This window comes from Bombina bombina, chromosome 11 (genome assembly GCF_027579735.1).
Source record: "Bombina bombina isolate aBomBom1 chromosome 11, aBomBom1.pri, whole genome shotgun sequence".
NCBI classification, from domain to species: Eukaryota; Metazoa; Chordata; class Amphibia; order Anura; family Bombinatoridae; genus Bombina; species Bombina bombina.
In genome coordinates, this window is record NC_069509.1 from 196805511 (window position 1) to 196831209 (window position 25699).

General features: G+C 41.8%; 1 protein-coding gene across 1 annotated transcript in view; it reads right to left on the reverse strand.

The window, feature by feature from the left end:
- The window catches only part of RNF216 (ring finger protein 216), a gene marked incomplete in the record, with an annotated part of 472645 nt that extends 447970 nt beyond the window's left edge, over window positions 1–24675 (reverse strand). Inside the window, 1 exon segment of the mRNA XM_053694600.1 lies at window positions 24632–24675.
- Between the last annotated feature and the right edge of the window lie 1024 nt (window positions 24676–25699).

Genomic DNA, 25699 nt, shown 5'->3' on the forward strand with positions numbered 1-25699 from the left:
GTAGCAGGGTTAGGCTTGTAAGAGCTGCAGTGTGCACTCTCTCTTATCTTATCACCTGTGCTGAAGCCAGTTAGGGACAGATATGGCAGCTTAGCAAAAGTAGGACTGGGGCTATATCTAATGATGTCTCAGCTGTTGATATGGAGTGATTCTGGCAACCTGAACCCCTGCTCTTGAGTTCTGCCATAACATTAAACAATCTGGAAATAGGATGACAAATTCTTCTTGCCAGAACACAAACTAGAGCATGTAAAAAAAAACATCTGCTGGAATCACTTCAAAAAGAAACCCTAGAGAGAAGAAATACGAAAATAATCTCTAGGAACCGGCAACCACCTGAGCAGCCCAATAAATAAAAAGGTATAAAAACCAAATAAAGCCAGAGACTGGTTGGCTCAGCTCTAGAGCCAGCATTGATTTGTTTGCAAAGAGAGATATTAGGTGCATGCATTATTAGATATAGCAGCAAAAAGGAAGTAGACTTGCTCTATGAGTAAAACATAAGCCTTTATTTGATCATTAAAAAGAATGACAACGGACACCCAAAAGTGTTTAGGAGAGATGCTCAGCACAAACGGCTTACGCGTTTCGGTGGTATGCCGTATTCATAGCCAATCTAGTGAGTTCTCTCCCTCGTTTAAAAGCACAATAAAACAACCCGATTGGTCAGAGGGAAGAGCATCTACCTAAATTCACCTGTGTCTCTGGCAATACTCAACTATCCTGTGTGAGCTGAACAATGTAGGAGAATTAATATATGTATAAATATATCAATTTAAGAATAACAAAATTCATTGCTGAAATCTCCTTCACAGCAGAAAGTTAGAGAAATTAAATTTGAGAGCTAGCCCAATGGTCAAAGGAACAGTATTGTAGAATACATTGCATGTATACATGTAGGATAAATTAATGCAGACCACACTGTTTTGCATAAAAGACAAAAAGTCAAGAAAACACAAAAGAAAACATGTATGCTAAAGGACATCAATACATATGATAAAAGAGAAGCTAAAAACATAATTTATGCTTACCTGATAAATTTATTTCTCTTGTAGTGTATCCAGTCCACAGATCATCCATTACTTGTGGGATATTCTCCTTCCCAACAGGAAGTTGCAAGAGGATCACCCACAGCAGAGCTGCTATATAGCTCCTCCCCTCACTGCCATATCCAGTCATTCGACCGAAACAAGACGAGAAAGGAGAAACCATAGGGTGCAGTGGTGACTGTAGTTTAATTAAAATTTAGACCTGCCTTAAAAGGACAGGGCGGGCCGTGGACTGGATACACTACAAGAGAAATAAATTTATCAGGTAAGCATAAATTATGTTTTCTCTTGTTAAGTGTATCCAGTCCACGGATCATCCATTACTTGTGGGATACCAATACCAAAGCTAAAGTACACGGATGATGGGAGGGACAAGGCAGGAACTTAAACGGAAGGAACCACTGCCTGTAGAACCTTTCTCCCAAAAACAGCCTCCGAAGAAGCAAAAGTGTCAAATTTGTAAAATTTTGAAAAGGTGTGAAGCGAAGACCAAGTTGCAGCCTTGCAAATCTGTTCAACAGAGGCCTCATTTTTAAAGGCCCAGGTGGAAGCCACAGCTCCAGTAGAATGAGCTGTAATCCTTTCAGGGGGCTGCTGTCCAGCAGTCTCATAGGCTAAGCATATTATGCTCCGAAGCCAAAAGGAGAGAGAGGTTGCCGAAGCTTTTTGACCTCTCCTCTGTCCAGAGTAAACGACAAACAGGGCAGATGTTTGACGAAAATCTTTAGTAGCCTGTAAGTAAAACTTCAAGGCACGGACTACGTCCAGATTATGCAAAAGACGTTCCTTCTTTGAAGAAGGATTAGGACACAATGATGGAACAACAATCTCTTGATTGATATTCCTGTTAGAAACCATCTTAGGTAAAAACCCAGGTTTGGTACGCAGAACTACCTTGTCTGAATGAAAAATCAGATAAGGAGAATCACAATGTAAGGCAGATAACTCAGAGACTCTTCGAGCCGAGGAAATAGCCATCAAAAACAGAACTTTCCAAGATAAAAGTTTAATATCAATGGAATGAAGGGGTTCAAACGGAACTCCCTGAAGAACTTTAAGAACCAAGTTTAAGCTCCACGGGGGAGCAACAGTTTTAAACACAGGCTTAATCCTAACCAAAGCCTGACAAAATGCCTGGACGTCTGGAACTTCTGCCAGACGCTTGTGCAAAAGAATAGACAGAGCAGAAATCTGTCCTTTTAAAGAACTAGCTGATAAGCCTTTGTCCAAACCCTCTTGGAGAAAGGACAATATCCTAGGAATCCTAACCTTACTCCATGAGTAACTCTTGGATTCACACCAATAAAGATATTTACGCCATATCTTATGGTAGATTTTCCTTGTGACAGGCTTCCAAGCCTGTATTAAGGTATCAATGACTGACTTGGAGAAGCCACGCCTTGATAGAATCAAGCGTTCAATCTCCATGCAGTCAGTCTCAGAGAAATTAGATTTGGATGATTGAAAGGACCTTGTATTAGAAGGTCCTGCCTCAGAGGCAGAGTCCATGGTGGAAGAGATGACATGTCCACTAGGTCTGCATACCAGGTCCTGCGTGGCCACGCAGGCGCTATCAGAATCACTGATGCTCTCTCCTGTTTGATTTTGGCAATCAGTCGAGGGAGCAGAGGAAACGGTGGAAACACATAGGCCAGGTTGAAGAACCAAGGAGCTGCTAGAGCATCTATCAGCGTTGCTCCCAGGTCCCTGGACCTGGATCCGTAACAAGGAAGCTTGGCGTTCTGGCGAGACGCCATGAGATCCAGTTCTGGTTTGCCCCAACGATGGACCAGTTGAGCAAACAACTCCGGATGGAGTTCCCACTCCCCCGGATGAAAAGTCTGACGACTTAGAAAATCCGCCTCCCAGTTCTCTACGCCTGGGATGTGGATCGCTGACAGGTGGCAAGAGTGAGACTCTGCCCAGCGAATTATCTTTGAGACTTCTAACATCGCTAGGGAACTCCTGGTTCCCCCTTGATGGTTGATGTAAGCCACAGTCGTGATGTTGTCCGACTGAAATCTGATGAACCTCAGTGTTGCTAACTGAGGCCAAGCTAGAAGAGCATTGAATATTGCTCTTAACTCCAGAATATTTATTGGGAGGAGTTTCTCCTCATGAGTCCACGATCCCTGAGCCTTCAGGGAGTTCCAGACTGCGCCCCAACCTAGAAGGCTGGCATCTGTTACAATCGTCCAATCTCGCCTGCGAAAGGTCATACCCTTGGACAGATGGACCCGAGAAAGCCACCAGAGAAGAGAATCTCTGGTCTCTTGATCCAGATTTAGTAGAGGGGACAAATCTGAGTAATCCCCATTCCACTGATTTAGCATGCATAATTGCAGCGGTCTGAGATGCAGGCGCGCAAATGGCACTATGTCCATTGCCGCTACCATTAAGCCGATTACTTCCATGCACTGAGCCACTGACGGGCGTGGAATGGAATGAAGGACACGGCAAGCATTTAGAAGTTTTGATAACCTGGACTCCGTCAGGTAAATTTTCATCTCTACAGAATCTATAAGAGTCCCTAGGAAGGAGACTCTTGTGAGTGGGGATAGAGAACTCTTTTCCACGTTCACTTTCCACCCATGCGACCTCAGAAATGCCAGAACTATCTCTGTATGAGACTTGGCAATTTGAAAGCTTGACGCCTGTATCAGGATGTCGTCTAGATACGGAGCCACCGCTATGCCTCACGGTCTTAGAACCGCCAGAAGTGAGCCCAGAACCTTTGTAAAAATTCTCGGGGCAGTGGCCAACCCGAAGGGAAGAGCTACAAATTGGTAATGCCTGTCTAGAAAGGCAAACCTTAGGAACCGATGATGATCTTTGTGAATCGGTATGTGAAGGTAGGCATCCTTTAAGTCCACTGTGGTCATGTACTGACCCTCTTGGATCATGGGTAGGATGGTCCGAATAGTTTCCATTTTGAATGATGAAACTCTGAGGAATTTGTTTAAGATCTTTAGATCCAAGATTGGTCTGAAGGTTCCCTTTTTCTTGGGAACCACAAACAGATTTGAATAAAATCCCTGTCCTTGTTCCGTCCGCGGAACTGGATGGATCACTCCCATTACTAGGAGGTCTTGCACACAGCTTAGGAATGACTCTTTCTTTATCTGGTTTGCTGATAACCTTGAAAGATGAAATCTCCCTTGTGGCGGAGAAGCTTTGAAGTCCAGAAGATATCCCTGAGATATGATCTCCAACGCCCAGGGATCCTGAACATCTCTTGCCCACGCCTGGGCTAAGAGAGAAAGTCTGCCCCCCACTAGATCCGTTTCCGGATAGGGGGCCGTTCCTTCATGCTGTCTTGGAGGCAGCAGCAGGCTTTCTGGCCTGCTTGCCCTTGTTCCAGGACTGGTTAGGTTTCCAGGCCTGTCTGGAATGAGCAACAGTTCCCTCTTGTTTTGAAGCGGAGGAAGTTGATGCTGCTCCTGCCTTGAAATTTCGAAAGGCACGAAAATTAGACTGTTTGGCCTTTGATTTGGCCCTGTCCTGAGGAAGGGTATGACCCTTGCCTCCAGTAATGTCAGCAATAATTTCCTTCAAGCCAGGCCCGAATAAGGTCTGCCCCTTGAAAGGAATGTTGAGTAATTTAGACTTTGAAGTCACATCAGCTGACCAGGATTTAAGCCATAGCGCCCTACGCGCCTGGATGGCGAATCCGGAATTCTTAGCCGTTAGTTTAGTCAAATGAACAATGGCATCAGAAACAAATGAGTTAGCTAGCTTAAGCGTTCTAAGCTTGTCAATAATTTCATTCAATGGAGCTGATTGGATGGCCTCTTCCAGGGCCTCAAACCAGAATGCCGCCGCAGCAGTGACAGGCGCAATGCATGCAAGGGGCTGTAAAATAAAACCTTGTTGAATAAACATTTTCTTAAGGTAACCCTCCAATTTTTTATCCATTGGATCTGAAGAAGCACAACGGTCCTCAACGGGGATAGTGGTACGCTTTGCTAAAGTAGAAACTGCTCCCTTCACCTTAGGGACCATCTGCCATAAGTCCTGTGTAGTGGCGTCTATTGGAAACATTTTTCTAAATATAGGAGGTGGGGAAAAGGGCACACCGGGTCTATCCCACTCCTTGCTAATAATTTCTGTAAGCCTTTTAGGTATAGGAAAAACGTCAGTACACACCGGCACCGCATAGTATCTATCCAGCCTACACAATTTCTCTGGAATTGCAACTGTGTTACAGTCATTCAGAGCAGCTAATACCTCCCCAAGGTTCTCAAGCTTAAATTTAAAATTAGAAATCTCTGAATCAGGTTTCTCCGAGTCAGAGATGTCACCCACAGACTGAAGCTCTCCGTCCTCATGTTCTGCATACTGTGACGCAGTACAGCATGGCTCTAACAGCATTTGCGCGCTCTGTATCTCTCCTAACCCCAGGGCTATCGCGCTTGCCTCTTAATTCAGGCAATCTAGATAATACCTCTGACAGGGTATTATTCATGATTGCAGCCATGTCCTGCAAGGTAATCGCTATGGGCGTCCCTGATGTAATTGGCGCCATATTAGCGTGCGTCCCCTGAGCGGGAGGCGAAAGGTCTGACACGTGGGGAGAGTTAGTCGGCATAACCCTCTGGTGATAATTCTTTTATAGATAAAGACTGATCTTTACTGTTTAAGGTGAAATCAATACATTTAGTACACATTCTCCTATGGGGCTCCACCATGGCTTTCAAACATAATGAACAAGTAGGTTCCTCTGTGTCAGACATGTTTAAACAGACTAGCAAGCTTGGAAAACACTTTAAAACAAGTTTACAAGCAATATAAAAAAATGTTACTGCGCCTTTAAGAAACACAAATTTTCCCAAATTTTGAAATAACAGTGAAAAAATGCAGTTACACTAACAAAATTTTTACAGTGTATGTAATAAGTTAGCAGAGCATTGCACCCACTTGCAAATGGATGATTAACCCCTTAATACCAAAAACGGAATAACAAATGACAAAAACGTTTTTTAAACAGTCACAACTGCCACAGCTCTACTGTGGCTTTTTACCTCCCTCAATGCGACTTTTGAAGCCTTTTGAGCCCTTCAGAGAAGTCCTGGATCATGCAGGAAGAAGCTGGATGTCTGTGTCTGTAATTTTTGCTGTGCAAAAAAAAACGCTAAAATAGGCCCCTCCCACTCATATTACAACAGTGGGAAGCCTCAGGGAACTGTTTCTAGGCAAAATTCAAGCCAGCCATGTGGAAAAAAACTAGGCCCCAATAAGTTTTATCACCAAACATAGGTAAAAAACGATTAAACATGCCAGCAAACGTTTTAAAATACACTTTTATAAGAGTATGTATCTCTATTAATAAGCCTGATACCAGTCGATATCACTGCATTTAAGGCTTTACTTACATTACTTCGGTATCAGCAGCATTTTCTAGCAAATTCCATCCCTAGAAAAATATTTCAACTGCACATACCTTATTACAGGAAAACCTGCACGCTATTCCCCCTCTGAAGTTACCTCACTACTCAGAATATGTGAGAACAGCAAAGGATCTTAGTTACTTCTGCTCATAGAAAACGCAGGCAGATTCTTCTAAATACTGCCTGAGATAAACATTACACTCCGGTACCATTTAAAAATAACAAACTTTTGATTGAAGAAATAAACTAAGTATAAAACACCACAGTCCTCTTACGACCTCCATCTTAGTTGAGAGTTGCAAGAGAATGACTGGGTATGGCAGTGAGGGGAGGAGCTATATAGCAGCTCTGCTGTGGGTGATCCTCTTGCAACTTCCTGTTGGGAAGGAGAATATCCCACAAGTAATGGATGATCCGTGGACTGGATACACTTAACAAGAGAAATATCAATAGCTGTGATCCACTATGCCACAAAATAAAGAGAGTGTAAAATGTATGTGCAGATAAATATCCGTTAGTGCATAGTGGATGCAATAGTTATAGCTAGGTACAGCAATAGTTACTATGATAAACAATAGTAGTGTAACCTAACTTGTAGTGTTGTAAAAGGAGGTAACTGTGTGAAGGTGCAGTGGACTGGGAAAATCACTCCCAGTAATTAATTAGATCACATCTGGAGTTTAGACCTTCAGGATATCTTGTTTTGAGTCTTAACATCCAGAAGATCTCTCTTTTAGCCAAAAGCCTATCCACATCACCCCCTGTTTAGGAACCTTAAAGGGACATGAAACCCCAAATTTTTATTTCATGATTCAGATAGAGAATATAATTTTAAACAACATTCCAATTTACTTCTATTATCTAATTTGCTTCATTCTTTAGATATCCTTTGTTGAAGAAATAGCAATGCACATGTGTGAGCCAATCATACGAGGCATCTATATGCATCCACCAATCAGTAGCTATTGAGCATATCTAGATATGCTTTTAAACAAAGGATATAAAGAAAATGAAGCAAATAAGATAAAATAAGTAAATTTAAAAGTTGTTTAAAATTGCATGTTCTTCCTAAATCATGAAAGAAAAAATTTGGGTTTCATGTCCCTTTAACTTCCTCAATTGCGCACCACTTAAAAGTATTGAGATTACCACTGTGTTTTTCATCAAAATGTTTTACCAGGGGGGTGGTGGATCTCCCTTGGCCAATAGTGGAGAGATGTTCGCGAATCCTGGACTTGATGTCTCTGGATGTCTACACTTTCTGTGACCACGTTGTCATATAAAAGGTGAGTTATCATTGGAAGCTATGTGCACAGATATGTTGATTATTTCATACATATAGGAAGCTATTGATATCAATTGTATTGCTGCATGATACAACATTGTTGACAACACTGAAATGGGTGATGTCGACCCCCCCTTTCTGTTTTCAGAGACACATTACAAGCCTGGCATGTCCCCAGTACATATGAAAGAAAGTATGTTTACTCAGACCTCCTGCTGTTCAGAGTTTCACTAGACAGGACTTCTAAAGAACAAACATTTGTCCCAAACTATAAGAAATAATGTCACATTTCAAGAGCCTTTGATCACGGTCTCAGAGAAGAGGTAATTTCTAAAGAATTATTGTTGTATAGTCTTCCCAGATTGAAAACTCTAAATTAATTTAGCCTAAGAAATTAATTACCTAGATCATAGGAACCCCTGTGGATAAGCAGCAAAGAAGTCTACAATTTGAGATACCTTTCCAGGATGACCAACAATTTAAATATCTATTATCTCAGTGCAAATTGGCACACGCTAAGTTCCAATACACAAACCCCAGACGTTGAAGCTCCAAATGCCCTTGGTGATATGGGGAAGTTGAAAGCATCAAAATTGAGATTTTAAAGTACAACTTATGTCTAATTTTCAGTAATGGTGTGCCTCAGTATTGTATAAATGTATATTTGTGGATCTGAGAGAAATGCCTAACAGTAACATATTAGATAAGTATTTGCTGAATTGAGTAAGTAGCTATATGGTCAATTTAAAATGTCCAATTTATTTCAAAATAAAACAACATTCTTTTGTTTTTCAGACATATGATATACAAACTAGGTTCCAGATATAACTAGTAGATACCAATATATGAATGCCTATATAATGTGTGCCCTGAATCATATCATATAGCGTATTCACAAAATATATGATATCCACAGATATGAAATATTTATATTAATATGGGATAATAATCAAATGTAAATATAGCTATATGAAATTACATCAGACTGCCACTCACAAGGTATGTATGTGATATTAAGATGGCAATTGTAAACTGAGAAAACAGTTGGATCCATGCTGAAAGTATTGTAATCCTTTTAAATCCTTTCATAGAAATGTGATTTTTAAATGCAGTTTCTTCAAATCCCTCATATTTAGTCTTGAAATACTCAGATTAAATAATATTAAATGGTCCCATACATATTGCACGTATTTGTTTGCTGATTCAGGAAATAGTGAGTACGGTATATTAAATATACATTTAAAAATATATAAGAATATAAATGTTAGCAGTATTTGATAATGAAACTGTTTTTCAATATCTGCTGCCCCCCGATGGAATAACACTGTTATTACAGCCAAGGTATTTGGTTGTTCAGAGAGGCGTTTCCAAATAACCAATTAGAGACAAGTTTCGATTAAGAGCGTAAACCAATTTCTGTTTGGAATGATTAGAAGTAAAGGAGTGCTGCAGTGTGTCTGGGATGGCAGCTTTTCCAGCAATAGGCTTCCTATATACCTTTGTATATGCTCTAGAGTCAGAGTGGCAGAGCTTTAGAGTCAGGGTGGCAGAGCTCTAGGGACAGCTCTAGAGTCAGGGTGGCAGAGCTCTAGGAGTCAGGGTGGCAGAGCTCTAGAGCAAGCATTGATTTGTTTGCACAGAGAAATATTAGGTGCATGACATATTAGAGACTGTTAATATTTGCTGGTGATTACTGCACACAACACAATGACACCTCAGTACATAGAGCTATCAGGAAGCTACGTGCTGTAAACACAACAGTATGAACAAGTGGAATCACATGGGAAAGGCACCTGAAAAACTAGTTGTGTTATGGTCCTGCAAAACCAAACACAGATTTGTTTTTATAAACTGATATCTACCTACTTTATCTATGCTCAACCACAACAAGTTATACCTCCAGCTGCAGTGCTCGTCTGGCTCACAAAGGGTGACATTTGTGATGTGGCACTGCAGAGTTGTAAACACCTAACCTATTGCCGATGCAGTGTAACCAAGGCATGCCGGACCTTTGTAGTTTCTCACACAGGAGAATTTTTTTGGTCACAGATTAGAAGCCAATTTCCTTATGCGACTTTAGAGAAAGAACAAATGTTTTGATTGAATCCTGGCATCTCATAAGGAATCTTCTCTCTGACTCCTACAATTTGGTCATAACATGATTGCCTGGGGGCAGTTTATATAAAGCACAAGCTATGCTTTATACCAGGTGCACCGCTCCTAAAGCAAAGTGAAACAACCATGTACAAATAAAGATATTACAAACCAACACTAACACAAAATATTTAGATTTGAAATCTTTGCAAGTTATTTGGTAAGTTAACATTGGTTTGTTTGTGTGAAGATCCAAGAGATTATCCTTTAAAAAGAAAAGTCTAATTCTACAAGTGTCACTCTCATGCTGCCAGGTGTGAAGAACAACAATATGTATCATAGGAGGTATTATTATTATTATTATCGGTTATTTGTAGAGCGCCAACAGATTCTGCAGCGCTAAAAGGTAGGTAGGGAAATACCTAGGTAGACATCTGGAGAGCTACATGGCAGGAAATAGTGCTGCCCTCTAGTGCTCTTGCAAATGGGTAATAATCTAGTGCTACAGAAATGGGCCGGCTCCTAAGCTTATGTCCCTGCTTTTCAACAAAAGGTACCAACAGAACTGAAGATGCAGGAATCAAGGCTCTGAATAACAATGGAGAAATCATTTGATTAGCACGCCGAATCTGCTTTTTGCAGTTGCGCACATTGCGTCTGCTGCAGAATCATTATGTTGAGCAACCAGATCTATTAGATTTCGAGGGCAGCTTCCAGCACAAGCTCTGAGCCTCTGTGTGTGGGAGAGGAAGTTTTCTGCTTTTTATTAGGAAGCTGATCCTTATTCAGAGAAACATTATTCTTCCTCAATGCAACCCAAGCAAAGTTATACTGGGACACTGACTGATAGGAGTGTTTGTGCAATCAGTGGAACAAAAAAGGCAGCACAGCGTTGTATTTGCAAAATAAAATAGGATGTTTAATCCATATCGATTCAGAGTACAAACATGCACACAGGTAGGAGGTAAGAAGGGGGCGTGTCCTTACGCGTTTCGTGCCTCAGGGCACTTGGTCATAGGATGCAATCAGTACCCGTGTACGAGATGCTTAGACACAATAGCATGTTGCTTCTTATCATTTGTCCATTGTGGGCTTGAAGCAACATAGAAGAGAAACTAAAGAGAGTGCAATACTTATAGTAACGTAGTCTTTGTGCTAACACGGGCACTCATTTTATTTTACAGAAGAGAAACTAAAGAGAGTGCAATACTTATAGTAACGTAGTCTTTGTGCTAACACGGACACTCATTTTGTCTTACAGAAGAGAAACTAAAGAGAGTGCAATACTTATAGTAACGTAGTCTTTGTGCTAACACGGGCACTCATTTTGTTTTACAGAAGAGAAACTAAAGAGAGTGCAATACTTATAGTAACGTAGTCTTTGTGCTAACACGGGCACTCATTTTGTCATACAGAAGAGAAACTAAAGAGAGTGCAATACTTATAGTAACGTAGTCTTTGTGCTAACACGGGCACTCATTTTGTTTTACAGAAGAGAAACTAAAGAGAGTGCAATACTTATAGTAACGTAGTCTTTGTGCTAACACGGGCACTCATTTTGTTTTACAGAAGAGAAACTAAAGAGAGTGCAATACTTATAGTAACGTAGTCTTTGTGCTAACACGGGCACTCATTTTGTTTTACAGAAGAGAAACTAAAGAGAGTGCAATACTTATAGTAACGTAGTCTTTTTGTGCTAACACGGGCACTCATTTTGTCATACAGAAGAGAAACTAAAGAAAGTGCAATACTTATAGTAACGTAGTCTTTGTGCTAACACAGGCACTCATTTTGTTTTACAGAAGAGAAACTAAAGAGAGTGCAATACTTATAGTAACGTAGTCTTTGTGCTAACACGGGCACTCATTTTGTCTTACAGAAGAGAAACTAAAGAAAGTGCAATACTTATAGTAACGTAGTCTTTGTGCTAACACGGGCACTCATTTTGTTTTACAGAAGAGAAACTAAAGAGAGTGCAATACTTATAGCAACATAGTCTTTGTGCTAACACGGGCACTCATTTTGTTTTACAGAAGAGAAACTAAAGAGAGTGCAATACTTATAGTAACGTAGTCTTTGTGCTAACACGGGCACTCATTTTGTTTTACAGAAGAGAAACTAAAGAGAGTGCAATACTTATAGTAACGTAGTCTTTGTGCTAACACGGACACTCATTTTGTCTTACAGAAGAGAAACTAAAGAAAGTGCAATACTTATAGTAACGTAGTCTTTTTGTGCTAACACGGGCACTCATTTTGTTTTACAGAAGAGAAACTAAAGAAAGTGCAATACTTATAGTAACGTAGTCTTTGTGCTAACACGGGCACTCATTTTGTTTTACAGAAGAGAAACTAAGGAGAGTGCAATACTTATAGTAACGTAGTCTTTGTGCTAACACGGGCACTCATTTTGTTTTACAGAAGAGAAACTAAAGAGAGCGCAATACTTATAGTAACGTAGTCTTTGTGCTAACACGGGCACTCATTTTGTTTTACAGAAGAGAAACTAAAGAGAGTGCAATACTTATAGTAACGTAGTCTTTGTGCTAACACGGGCACTCATTTTGTCATACAGAAGAGAAACTAAAGAGAGTGCAATACTTATAGTAACGTAGTCTTTGTGCTAACACGGGCACTCATTTTGTTTTACAGAAGAGAAACTAAAGAGAGTGCAATACTTATAGTAACGTAGTCTTTGTGCTAACACGGGCACTCATTTTGTCTTACAGAAGAGAAACTAAAGAGTGCAATACTTATAGTAACGTAGTCTTTGTGCTAACACGGGCACTCATTTTGTCATACAGAAGAGAAACTAAAGAGAGTGCAATACTTATAGTAACGTAGTCTTTGTGCTAACACGGGCACTCATTTTGTCATACAGAAGAGAAACTAAAGAGAGTGCAATACTTATAGTAACGTAGTCTTTGTGCTAACACGGGCACTCATTTTGTCTTACAGAAGAGAAACTAAAGAGAGTGCAATACTTATAGTAACGTAGTCTTTGTGCTAACACGGGCACTCATTTTGTCATACAGAAGAGAAACTAAAGAGAGTGCAATACTTATAGTAACGTAGTCTTTGTGCTAACACGGGCACTCATTTTGTTTTACAGAAGAGAAACTAAAGAGAGTGCAATACTTATAGTAACGTAGTCTTTGTGCTAACACGGACACTCATTTTGTCTTACAGAAGAGAAACTAAAGAAAGTGCAATACTTATAGTAACGTAGTCTTTGTGCTAACACGGGCACTCATTTTGTTTTACAGAAGAGAAACTAAAGAGAGTGCAATACTTATAGTAACGTAGTCTTTGTGCTAACACGGGCACTCATTTTGTCTTACAGAAGAGAAACTAAAGAAAGTGCAATACTTATAGTAACGTAGTCTTTGTGCTAACACGGGCACTCATTTTGTTTTACAGAAGAGAAACTAAAGAGAGCGCAATACTTATAGTAACGTAGTCTTTGTGCTAACACGGGCACTCATTTTGTTTTACAGAAGAGAAACTAAAGAGAGTGCAATACTTATAGTAACGTAGTCTTTGTGCTAACACGGACACTCATTTTGTTTTACAGAAGAGAAACTAAAGAGAGTGCAATACTTATAGTAACGTAGTCTTTGTGCTAACACAGGCACTCATTTTGTCTTACAGAAGAGAAACTAAAGAGAGTGCAATACTTATAGTAACGTAGTCTTTGTGCTAACACAGGCACTCATTTTGTTTTACAGAAGAGAAACTAAAGAAAGTGCAATACTTATAGCAACGTAGTCTTTGTGCTAACACGGGCACTCATTTTGTTTTACAGAAGAGAAACTAAAGAGAGCGCAATACTTATAGTAACGTAGTCTTTGTGCTAACACGGGCACTCATTTTGTTTTACAGAAGAGAAACTAAAGAGAGTGCAATACTTATAGTAACGTAGTCTTTGTGCTAACACGGACACTCATTTTGTCTTACAGAAGAGAAACTAAAGAAAGTGCAATACTTATAGTAACGTAGTCTTTGTGCTAACACAGGCACTCATTTTGTTTTACAGAAGAGAAACTAAAGAGAGCGCAATACTTATAGTAACGTAGTCTTTGTGCTAACACAGGCACTCATTTTGTCTTACAGAAGAGAAACTAAAGAAAGTGCAATACTTATAGTAACGTAGTCTTTGTGCTAACACAGACACTCATTTTGTCTTACAGAAGAGAAACTAAAGAAAGTGCAATACTTATAGTAACGTAGTCTTTGTGCTAACACAGACACTCATTTTGTCTTACAGAAGAGAAACTAAAGAGAGTGCAATACTTATAGTAACGTAGTCTTTGTGCTAACACGGGCACTCATTTTGTTTTACAGAAGAGAAACTAAAGAAAGTGCAATACTTATAGTAACGTAGTCTTTGTGCTAACACGGGCACTCATTTTGTTTTACAGAAGAGAAACTAAAGAGAGTGCAATACTTATAGTAACGTAGTCTTTGTGCTAACACGGGCACTCATTTTGTTTTACAGAAGAGAAACTAAAGAGAGTGCAATACTTATAGCAACGTAGTCTTTGTGCTAACACGGGCACTCATTTTGTTTTACAGAAGAGAAACTAAAGAGAGTGCAATACTTATAGCAACGTAGTCTTTGTGCTAACACGGGCACTCATTTTGTCTTACAGAAGAGAAACTAAAGAAAGTGCAATACTTATAGTAACGTAGTCTTTGTGCTAACACGGGCACTCATTTTGTCTTACAGAAGAGAAACTAAAGAAAGTGCAATACTTATAGTAACGTAGTCTTTGTGCTAACACGGGCACTCATTTTGTCTTACAGAAGAGAAACTAAAGAAAGTGCAATACTTATAGTAACGTAGTCTTTGTGCTAACACGGGCACTCATTTTGTCTTACAGAAGAGAAACTAAAGAGAGCGCAATACTTATAGTAACGTAGTCTTTGTGCTAACACAGGCACTCATTTTGTCTTACAGAAGAGAACATAAGGAAGGGGAACTGGGGTGTACATTTCTTTCTACCTAGTAAAACTACTCATGCACACTTAAAGGGACATTAAATACAAATACAGAATACAATTTAAATAAACTTTCCAATATACTTCTATAAGCTAATATGCTTCATTCTTTTAGTATCCTGTGTTGAATAAACAGTAACACACTACTAGGAGCTAGCTAAGCACTTCAGGTCAGCCAATGACAAGGAGGCATATATGGGTAACAACCAATCAGCAGCTTCTGAACCTACCTAAGTATGTATAGATTAGAGGAGAGAAATAGGAGATATGATAGTGTCTTTCAAGTATGTTCAAGAACAAGAGTCATGATCTCAAGCTGAAGGGGAGCAGGTGCAGGAATAAGTAGCGAAGAACTTCGATTCATGAAATAAACTTACACAAGAGTTGGTAATGGCAAACACTGTGGGGGGCTTTAAGAATGTGTGAGATAAGCATAAGGCTATCCTACGTACTAATTACTGCGTGACATAAGCATAAGGCTATCCTACGTACTAATTATTGCCTGAGATAAGCATAAGGCTATCCTACGTACTAATTACTGTCTGACATAAGCATAAGGCTATCCCACATACTAATTACTGCCTGACATAAGCATAAGGCTATCCTACGTACTAATTATTGCCTGACATAAGCATAAGGCTATCCTACGTACTAATTACTGTCTGGCATAAGCATAAGGCTATCCTATGTACTAATTACTGCGTGACATAAGTATAAGGCTACCCTACATACTAATTACTGCCTGACATAAGTATAAGGCTATCCTATGTACTAATTACTGTCTGACATAAGTATAAGGCTATCCTACATACTAATTACTGTCTGACATAAGTATAAGGCTATCCTACATACTAATTACTGCCTGACATAAGTATAAGGCTATCCTACGTACTAATTACTGTCTCACATAAGCATAAGGCTATCCTACGTACTAATTACTGCGTGACATAAGCATAAGGCTATCCTACGTACTAATTACTGCCTGACATAAGCATAAGGCTATCCTACGTACTAATTACTGCCTGACATAAGCATAAGGCTATCCTACGTACTAATTACTGCCTGACATAAGCATAAGGCTATCCTATGTACTAATTACTGCCTGACATAAGCATAAGGCTATCCTATGTACTAATTACTGCCTGACATAAGCATAAGGCTATCCTATGTACTAATTAATACCTGACATAAGTATAAGGCTATCCTACGTACTAATTACTGCCTGACATAAGCATAAGGCTATCCTACGTACTAATTACTGCCTGACATAAGCATAAGGCTATCCTACGTACTAATTACTGCCTGACATAAGTATAAGGCTATCCTACGTACTAATTACTGCCTGACATAAGTATAAGGCTATCCTACGTACTAATTACTGCCTGACATAAGTATAAGGCTATCCTACGTACTAATTACTGCCTGACATAAGTATAAGGCTATCCTACGTACTAATTACTGCCTGACATAAGCATAAGGCTATCCTACGTACTAATTACTGCTTGACATAAGTATAAGGCTATCCTACATACTAATTACTGCCTGACATAAGCATAAGGCTATCCTACGTACTAATTACTGCCTGACATAAGCATAAGGCTATCCTACATACTAATTACTGCCTGACATAAGCATAAGGCTATCCTACGTACTAATTACTGCCTGACATAAGCATAAGGCTATCCTATGTACTAATTACTGCCTGGCATAAGCATAAGGCTATCCTATGTACTAATTACTGCCTGGCATAAGCATAAGGCTATCCTATGTACTAATTACTGCCTGACATAAACATAAGGCTATCCTACGTACTAATTACTGCGTGACATAAGCATAAGGCTATCCTATGTACTAATTACTGCCTGACATAAGCATAAGGCTATCCTATGTACTAATTACTGCCTGACATAAGCATAAGGCTATCCTATATACTAATTAATGCCCGAGATAAGCATAAGGCTATCCTATGTACTAATTAATGCCCGAGATAAGCATAAGGCTATCCTACATACTAATTAATGCCTGAGCTAAGAATAAGGCTATCGTACATACTAATTAACACCTGGGGTAAGAATAAGGCTATTGTACATACTAATTAACACCTGGGGTAAGAATAAGGCTATTGTACATACTAATTAACACCTGGGGTAAGAATAAGGCTATTGTACATACTAATTAACACCTGGGGCCCAGAGGCAGAACTTTACTTTCTGTGATGAGATTTTTTTAGTGAAAAATTTTCTGCAGGTCATTTTTAAATAAAGCATATTAAATTAGACAATTACACTAAGGCACCAGTTCAACTGCAATGTGTTGGTTAACTGAAGAATAAAGCAATTTTTATTTTTTAATTTTTTTTGCAAATTAGCTACATACAAAAAAATACATTTTAAAATGTCTCTTCAATAAATCTGTTTCCTTTTCTCTTGGTCTAACAGGCATGTAGTAATAAAAAAGATGCAATGATCATACTAACTTCTTAAATTCAGAATAAACAGCTTTGCAGACTGGGAAAGGCTAGGGGGCGGGTTTGAAAACGCAATGAGCTGCTCTCTTCAAACAGCACTTTGCTCTGGATGTACTGTGTTAAGGAAAACTTACACACTGCAACCAGAGCACAGCTCTGTTTGAAGAGAACTGTGTAATGTGGAGCAGCACTACAAAGTTCAAACGGCAACAGTTCCTGCATGTGTTCCGTTCTTTCTGCAGACATGCTGCATTTTCTGTGATGGCATCTCAGATCACTGTATGTTCTGCCTTGGGGACCTGGGGTAAGAATAAGGCTATTGTGCATACTAATTAACACCTGGGGTAAGAATAAGGCTATTGTATGTACATACTAATTAACACCTGGGGTAAGAATAAGGCTATTGTACATACTAATTAACACCTGGGGTAAGAATAAGGCTATTGTACATACTAATTAACACCTGGGGTAAGAATAAGGCTATTGTACATACTAATTAACACCTGGGGTAAGAATAAGGCTATTGTACATACTAATTAACACCTGGGGTAAGAATAAGGCTATTGTACATACTAATTAACACCTGGGGTAAGAATAAGGCTATTGTACATACTAATTAACACCTGGGGTAAGAATAAGGCTATTGTACATACTAATTAACACCTGGGGTAAGAATAAGGCTATTGTACATACTAATTAACGCCTGGGGTAAGAATAAGGCTATTGTACATACTAATTAACGCCTGGGGTAAGAATAAGGCTATTGTACATACTAATTAACACCTGGGGTAAGAATAAGGCTATTGTACATACTAATTAACGCCTGGGGTAAGAATAAGGCTATTGTACATACTAATTAACGCCTGGGGTAAGAATAAGGCTATTGTACATACTAATTAACGCCTGGGGTAAGAATAAGGCTATTGTACATACTAATTAATGCCTGGGGTAAGAATAAGGCTATTGTACATACTAATTAACGCCTGGGGTAAGAATAAGGCTATTGTACATACTAATTAACACCTGGGGTAAGAATAAGGCTATTGTACATACTAATTAACACCTGGGGTAAGAATAAGGCTATTGTACATACTAATTAACACCTGGGGTAAGAATAAGGCTATTGTACATACTAATTAACACCTGGGGTAAGAATAAGGCTATTGTACATACTAATTAACACCTGGGGTAAGAATAAGGCTATTGTACATACTAATTAACACCTGGGGTAAGAATAAGGCTATTGTACATACTAATTAACACCTGGGGTAAGAATAAGGCTATTGTACATACTAATTAACACCTGGGGTAAGAATAAGGCTATTGTACATACTAATTAATGCCTGGGGTAAGAATAAGGCTATTGTACATACTAATTAACACCTGGGGTAAGAATAAGGCTATTGTACATACTAATTAATGCCTGGGGTAAGATTAAGGCTATCGTACATACTAATTAACACCTGGGGTAAGAATAAGGCTATTGTACATACTAATTAATGCCTGGGGTAAGAATAAGGCTATTCTATAAACTTGTTTCTATACCTAGGTATACTTTTCCACAAAGGATAAAAATGACAATAAAACAAATTAGATACTAGAAAAAAATTGGAAAGGTTTTTAAAATCATGAAAAAAACCATTTAATTTTCACGTCAATTTAAACCTTGTGAAAAAATTGTAGAACAGACAAGTTGCTCAATAAAAATGACCTAGTAACTGGTTACTGGCTAAAGCACATGGAAGTTTTTATTTATTGTTTTGTTTTTAAAAAAGACATTTCAAACAAAGTGAACGTACAACAGTTAAAACATAACAATACTTAGGCAAAGAATAAGTTCATATTGCAAGAAATCTTTCCTAGTGCACTTTCCCATCTGCCCTTAATCTCCACTTACGCAGCTCCCTGACTTTATATTTACCCCATACGTATACTCACCCTTGCTGCATACTTACCCAACATTCTCTAAATTATCCCCTCACCCCAATGGTACTCTCCCTGTCCCTATAGTTACCTTATGTACCCCGTAGCCCTATAATACCCCTCACCCTCCCTAATGTTACCTTATGGCCTCCCATATCACTATAGTACCTTCAAACCCTCCTGCCCCCTATAACCCCATAGCACCCTCACTCAAACCCTCTCTGGCCCCATAGTTACCTTATGGCCCCCATGCGCCTTTAGTACCCTCCCTGCCTCTATAATTACCTTATGGACCCCATACCCCTACAGTAACCCCTCGCCCTCCTGTCCTTATCTCATCTTCCCCCCATACCCCTACAGTAACCCCTCACCCTCCTGTCCTTATCTCATCTTACCCCCCATACCTCTACAGTAACCCCTCGCCCTCCTGTCCTTATCTCATCTTCCCCCCATACCCCTACAGTAACCCCTCACCCTCCTGTCCTTATCTCATCTTACCCCCCATACCTCTACAGTAACCCCTCGCCCTCCTGTCCTTATCTCATCTTCCCCCCCATACCCCTACAGTAACCCCTCGCCCTCCTGTCCTTATCTCATCTTCACCCCTGTAAATCGTCACACCCCCCATACCCCTACAGTAACCCCTCACCCTCCTGTCCATATCTCATCTCCCACCATACCCCTACAGTAACCCCTCACCCTCCTGTCCTTATCTCATCTTACCCCCCATACCCCTACAGTAACCCCTCACCCTCCTGTCTTTATCTCATCTCCCACCATACCCCTACAGTAACCCCTCACCCTCCTGTCCTTATCTCATTCCCCCCAAATACCTACAGTAAACCCTCACCCTCCTGTCCTTATATCATTCCCCCCAAATACCTACAGTAACCCCTCACCCTCCTGTCCTTATCTCATTGCCCCCAAATACCTACAGTAACCCCTCACCCTCCTGTGCTTATCTCATCTTCCCCCCATACCCCTACAGCAACCCCTCACCCTCCTGTGCTTATCTCATCTCCCCCCATACTCCTACAGTAAACCCTCACCCTCCTGTCCTTATATCATTCCCCCCAAATACCTACAGTAACCCCTCACCCTCCTGTCCTTATCTCATTCCCCCCAAATACCTACAGTAACCCCTCACCCTCCTGTCCTTATCTCATTCCCCCCAAATACCTACAGTAACCCCTCACCCTCCTGTCCTTATCTCATTCCCCCCAAATACCTACAGTAACCCCTCACCCTCCTGTCCTTATCTCATCTTCCCACATACCCCTACAGTAACCCCTCACCCTCCTGTGCTTATCTCATCTTCCCCCCATACCCCTACAGTAACCCCTCACCCTCCTGTCCTTATCTCATCTTCCCCCATACCCCTACAGTAACCCCTCACCCTCCTGTCCTTATCTCATTCCCCCCATACCCCTACAGTAACCCCTCACCCTCCTGTCCTTATCTCATTCCCCCCATACCCCTACAGTAACCCCTCACCCTCCTGTCCTTATCTCATCTTACCCCGTACCCCTACAGTAACCCCTCACCCTCCTGTCCTTATCTCATCTTCCCCCCATACCCCTACAGTAACCCCTCACCCTCCTGTCCTTATCTCATTCCCCCCAAATACCTACAGTAACCCCTCACCCTCCTGTCCTTATCTCATCTTCCCACATACCCCTACAGTAACCCCTCACCCTCCTGTACTTATATCATCTTCCCCCCATACCCCTACAGTAACCCCTCACCCTCCTGTCCTTATCTCATCTTCCCCCATACCCCTACAGTAACCCCTCACCCTCCTGTCCTTATCTCATTCCCCCCATACCCCTACAGTAACCCCTCACCCTCCTGTCCTTATCTCATTCCCCCCCATACCCCTACAGTAACCCCTCACCCTCCTGTCCTTATCTCATCTTACCCCATACCCCTACAGTAACCCCTCACCCTCCTGTCCTTATCTCATCTTACCCCATACCCCTACAGTAACCCCTCACCCCTCCTGTCCTTATCTCATCTTACCCCATACCCCTACAGTAACCCCTCACCCTCCTGTCCTTATCTCATCTTACCCCATACCCCTACAGTAACCCCTCACCCTCCTGTCCTTATCTCATTCCCCCCAAATACCTACAGTAACCCCTCACCCTCCTGTCCTTATCTCATTCCCCCCATACCCCTACAGTAACCCCTCACCCTCCTGTCCTTATCTCATTCCCCCCATACCCCTACAGTAACCCCTCACCCTCCTGTCCTTATCTCATCTTACCCCATACCCCTACAGTAACCCCTCACCCTCCTGTCCTTATCTCATCTTACCCCATACCCCAACAGTAACCCCTCACCCTCCTGTCCTTATCTCATCTTACCCCATACCCCTACAGTAACCCCTCACCCTCCTGTCCTTATCTCATTCCCCCCAAATACCTACAGTAACCCCTCACCCTCCTGTCCTTATCTCATTCCCCCCATACCCCTACAGTAACCCCTCACCCTCCTGTCTTTATCTCATCTCCCACCATACCCCTACAGTAACCCCTCACCCTCCTGTCCTTATCTCATTCCCCCCAAATACCTACAGTAAACCCTCACCCTCCTGTCCTTATATCATTCCCCCCAAATACCTACAGTAACCCCTCACCCTCCTGTCCTTATCTCATTGCCCCCAAATACCTACAGTAACCCCTCACCCTCCTGTGCTTATCTCATCTTCCCCCAATACCCCTACAGCAACCCCTCACCCTCCTGTGCTTATCTCATCTCCCCCCATACTCCTACAGTAAACCCTCACCCTCCTGTCCTTATATCATTCCCCCCAAATACCTACAGTAAACCCTCACCCTCCTGTCCTTATCTCATTCCCCCCAAATACCTACAGTAACCCCTCACCCTCCTGTCCTTATCTCATTCCCCCCAAATACCTACAGTAACCCCTCACCCTCCTGTCCTTATCTCATTCCCCCCAAATACCTACAGTAACCCCTCACCCTCCTGTCCTTATCTCATCTTCCCACATACCCCTACAGTAACCCCTCACCCTCCTGTGCTTATCTCATCTTCCCCCCATACCCCTACAGTAACCCCTCACCCTCCTGTCCTTATCTCATCTTCCCCCATACCCCTACAGTAACCCCTCACCCTCCTGTCCTTATCTCATTCCGCCCATACCCCTACAGTAACCCCTCACCCTCCTGTCCTTATCTCATTCCCCCCATACCCCTACAGTAACCCCTCACCCTCCTGTCCTTATCTCATCTTACCCCGTACCCCTACAGTAACCCCTCACCCCTCCTGTCCTTATCTCATCTTCCCCCCATACCCCTACAGTAACCCCTCACCCTCCTGTCCTTATCTCATTCCCCCCAAATACCTACAGTAACCCCTCACCCTCCTGTCCTTATCTCATCTTCCCACATACCCCTACAGTAACCCCTCACCCTCCTGTACTTATCTCATCTTCCCCCCATACCCCTACAGTAACCCCTCACCCTCCTGTCCTTATCTCATCTTCCCCCATACCCCTACAGTAACCCCTCACCCTCCTGTCCTTATCTCATTCCCCCCATACCCCTACAGTAACCCCTCACCCTCCTGTCCTTATCTCATTCCCCCCATACCCCTACAGTAACCCCTCACCCTCCTGTCCTTATCTCATCTTACCCCATACCCCTACAGTAACCCCTCACCCTCCTGTCCTTATCTCATCTTACCCCCATACCCCTACAGTAACCCCTCACCCTCCTGTCCTTATCTCATCTTACCCCATACCCCCTACAGTAACCCCTCACCCTCCTGTCCTTATCTCATCTTACCCCATACCCCTACAGTAACCCCTCACCCTCCTGTCCCTTATCTCATTCCCCCCAAATACCTACAGTAACCCCTCACCCTCCTGTCCTTATCTCATTCCCCCCATACCCCTACAGTAACCCCTCACCCTCCTGTCCTTATCTCATTCCCCCCATACCCCTACAGTAACCCCTCACCCTCCTGTCCTTATCTCATCTTACCCCATACCCCTACAGTAAGCCCTCACCCTCCTGTCCTTATCTCATCTTACCCCATACCCCTACAGTAACCCCTCACCCTCCTGTCCTTATCTCATCTTACCCCATACCCCTACAGTAACCCCTCACCCTCCTGTCCTTATCTCATCTTACCCCATACCCCTACAGTAACCCCTCACCCTCCTGTCCTTATCTCATCTTACCCCATACCCCTACAGTAACCCCTCACCCTCCTGTCCTTATCTCATTCCCCCCATACCCCTACAGTAACCCCTCACCCTCCTGTCCTTATCTCATCTTACCCCATACCCCTACAGTAACCCCTCACCCTCCTGTCCTTATCTCATTCCCCCCATACCCCTACAGTAAACCCCTCACCCTCCTGTCCTTATCTCATTCCCCCCATACCCCTACAGTAAGCCCTCACCCTCCTGTCCTTATCTCATTCCCCCCATACCCCTACAGTAACCCCTCACCCTCCTGTCCTTATCTCATTCCCCCCATACCCCTACAGTAACCCCTCACCCTCCTGTCCTTATCTCATCTTACCCCATACCCCTACAGTAACCCCTCACCCTCCTGTCCTTATCTCATCTTACCCCATACCCCTACAGTAACCCCTCACCCTCCTGTCCTTATCTCATCTCCCCCCATACCCCTCCCTACAGTAACCCCTCACCCTCCTGTCCTTATCTCATCTCCCCCCATACCCCTACAGTAACCCCTCACCCTCCTGTCCTTATCTCATCTCCCCCATACCCCTACAGTAACCCCTCACCCTCCTGTCCTTATCTCATTCCCCCCATACCCCTACAGTAACCCCTCACCCTCCTGTCCTTATCTCATCTCCCCCCATACCCCTACAGTAACCCCTCACCCTCCTGTCCTTATCTCATCTTACCCCCATACCCCTACAGTAACCCCTCACCCTCCTGTCCTTATCTCATCTCCCCCCATAACCCTACAGTAACCCCTCACCCTCCTGTCCTTATCTCATTCCGCCCATACCCCTACAGTAACCCCTCACCCTCCTGTCCTTATCTCATCTTCACCCCATACCCCTACAGTAACCCCTCACCCTCCTGTCCTTATCTCATCTTACCCCATACCCCTACAGTAACCCCTCACCCTCCTGTCCTTATCTCATCTTACCCCATACCCCTACAGTAACCCCTCACCCTCCTGTCCTTATCTCATCTCCCCCCATACCCCTACAGTAACCCCTCACCCTCCTGTCCTTATCTCATTCCCCCCATACCCCTACAGTAACCCCTCAATCTCCCTTCTCCTATAGTTACCGTATGTCCCCGAAACCCCTAATGTATTCCCGTGTTTATGTGTCATCATGCCACCGGTTTCCGTCATTGTAACAGCCAGTGCCGCAGTCCATCAATTACACACAAGTCAGTGCCACAGACTTACCGTTACCCCGGTGTTTCCTTCTCTCACGTTACTTCCGGTTATGTCACTGCGCACGCGCCAACCAACCAGGCAGACGGAAAGTCACGTGACCTACTTAGGGTGCAGCTCTCTGATTGGTTGAGAATGAAATTTGTGTGTCACACTTTATATATGTGTTTGCATATGTCACACTGTATTTATGTGTCACACTGTATATATGTGTTTGTAATCTGTCACACTGTATTTATGTGTCACACTGTATATATGTGTTTGTAATCTGTCACACTGTATTTATGTGTCACACTGTATATATGTGTTTGTAATCTGTCACACTGTATTTATGTGTCACACTGTATATATGTGTTTGCATATGTCACACTGTATTTATGTGTCACACTGTATATATGTGTTTGCATATGTCACACTGTATTTATGTGTCACACTGTATTTATGTGTCACACTGTATATATGTGTTTGTAATCTGTCACACTGTATTTATGTGTCACACTGTATATATGTGTTTGTAATCTGTCACACTGTATTTATGTGTCACACTGTATATATGTGTTTGCATATGTCACACTGTATTTATGTGTCACACTGTATATATGTGTTTGCATATGTCACACTGTATTTATGTGTCCACACTGTATATATGTGTTTGCATATGTCACACTGTATTTATGTGTCACACTGTATATATGTGTTTGCATATGTCACACTGTATTTATGTGTCACACTGTATATATGTGTTTGCATATGTCACACTGTATTTATGTGTCACACTGTATATATGTGTTTGCATATGTCACACTGTATTTATGTGTCACACTGTATATATGTGTTTGTAATCTGTCACACTGTATTTATGTGTCACACTGTATATATATATATATATATATGTGTGTTAGTATATGTCACACTGTATTTATGTGTCACACTGTATATATATATATATATGTGTGTTAGTATATGTCACACTGTATTTATGTGTCACACTGTATATATGTGTTTGCATATGTCACACTGTATTTATGTGTCACACTGTATATATGTGTTTGCATATGTCACACTGTATTTATGTGTCAC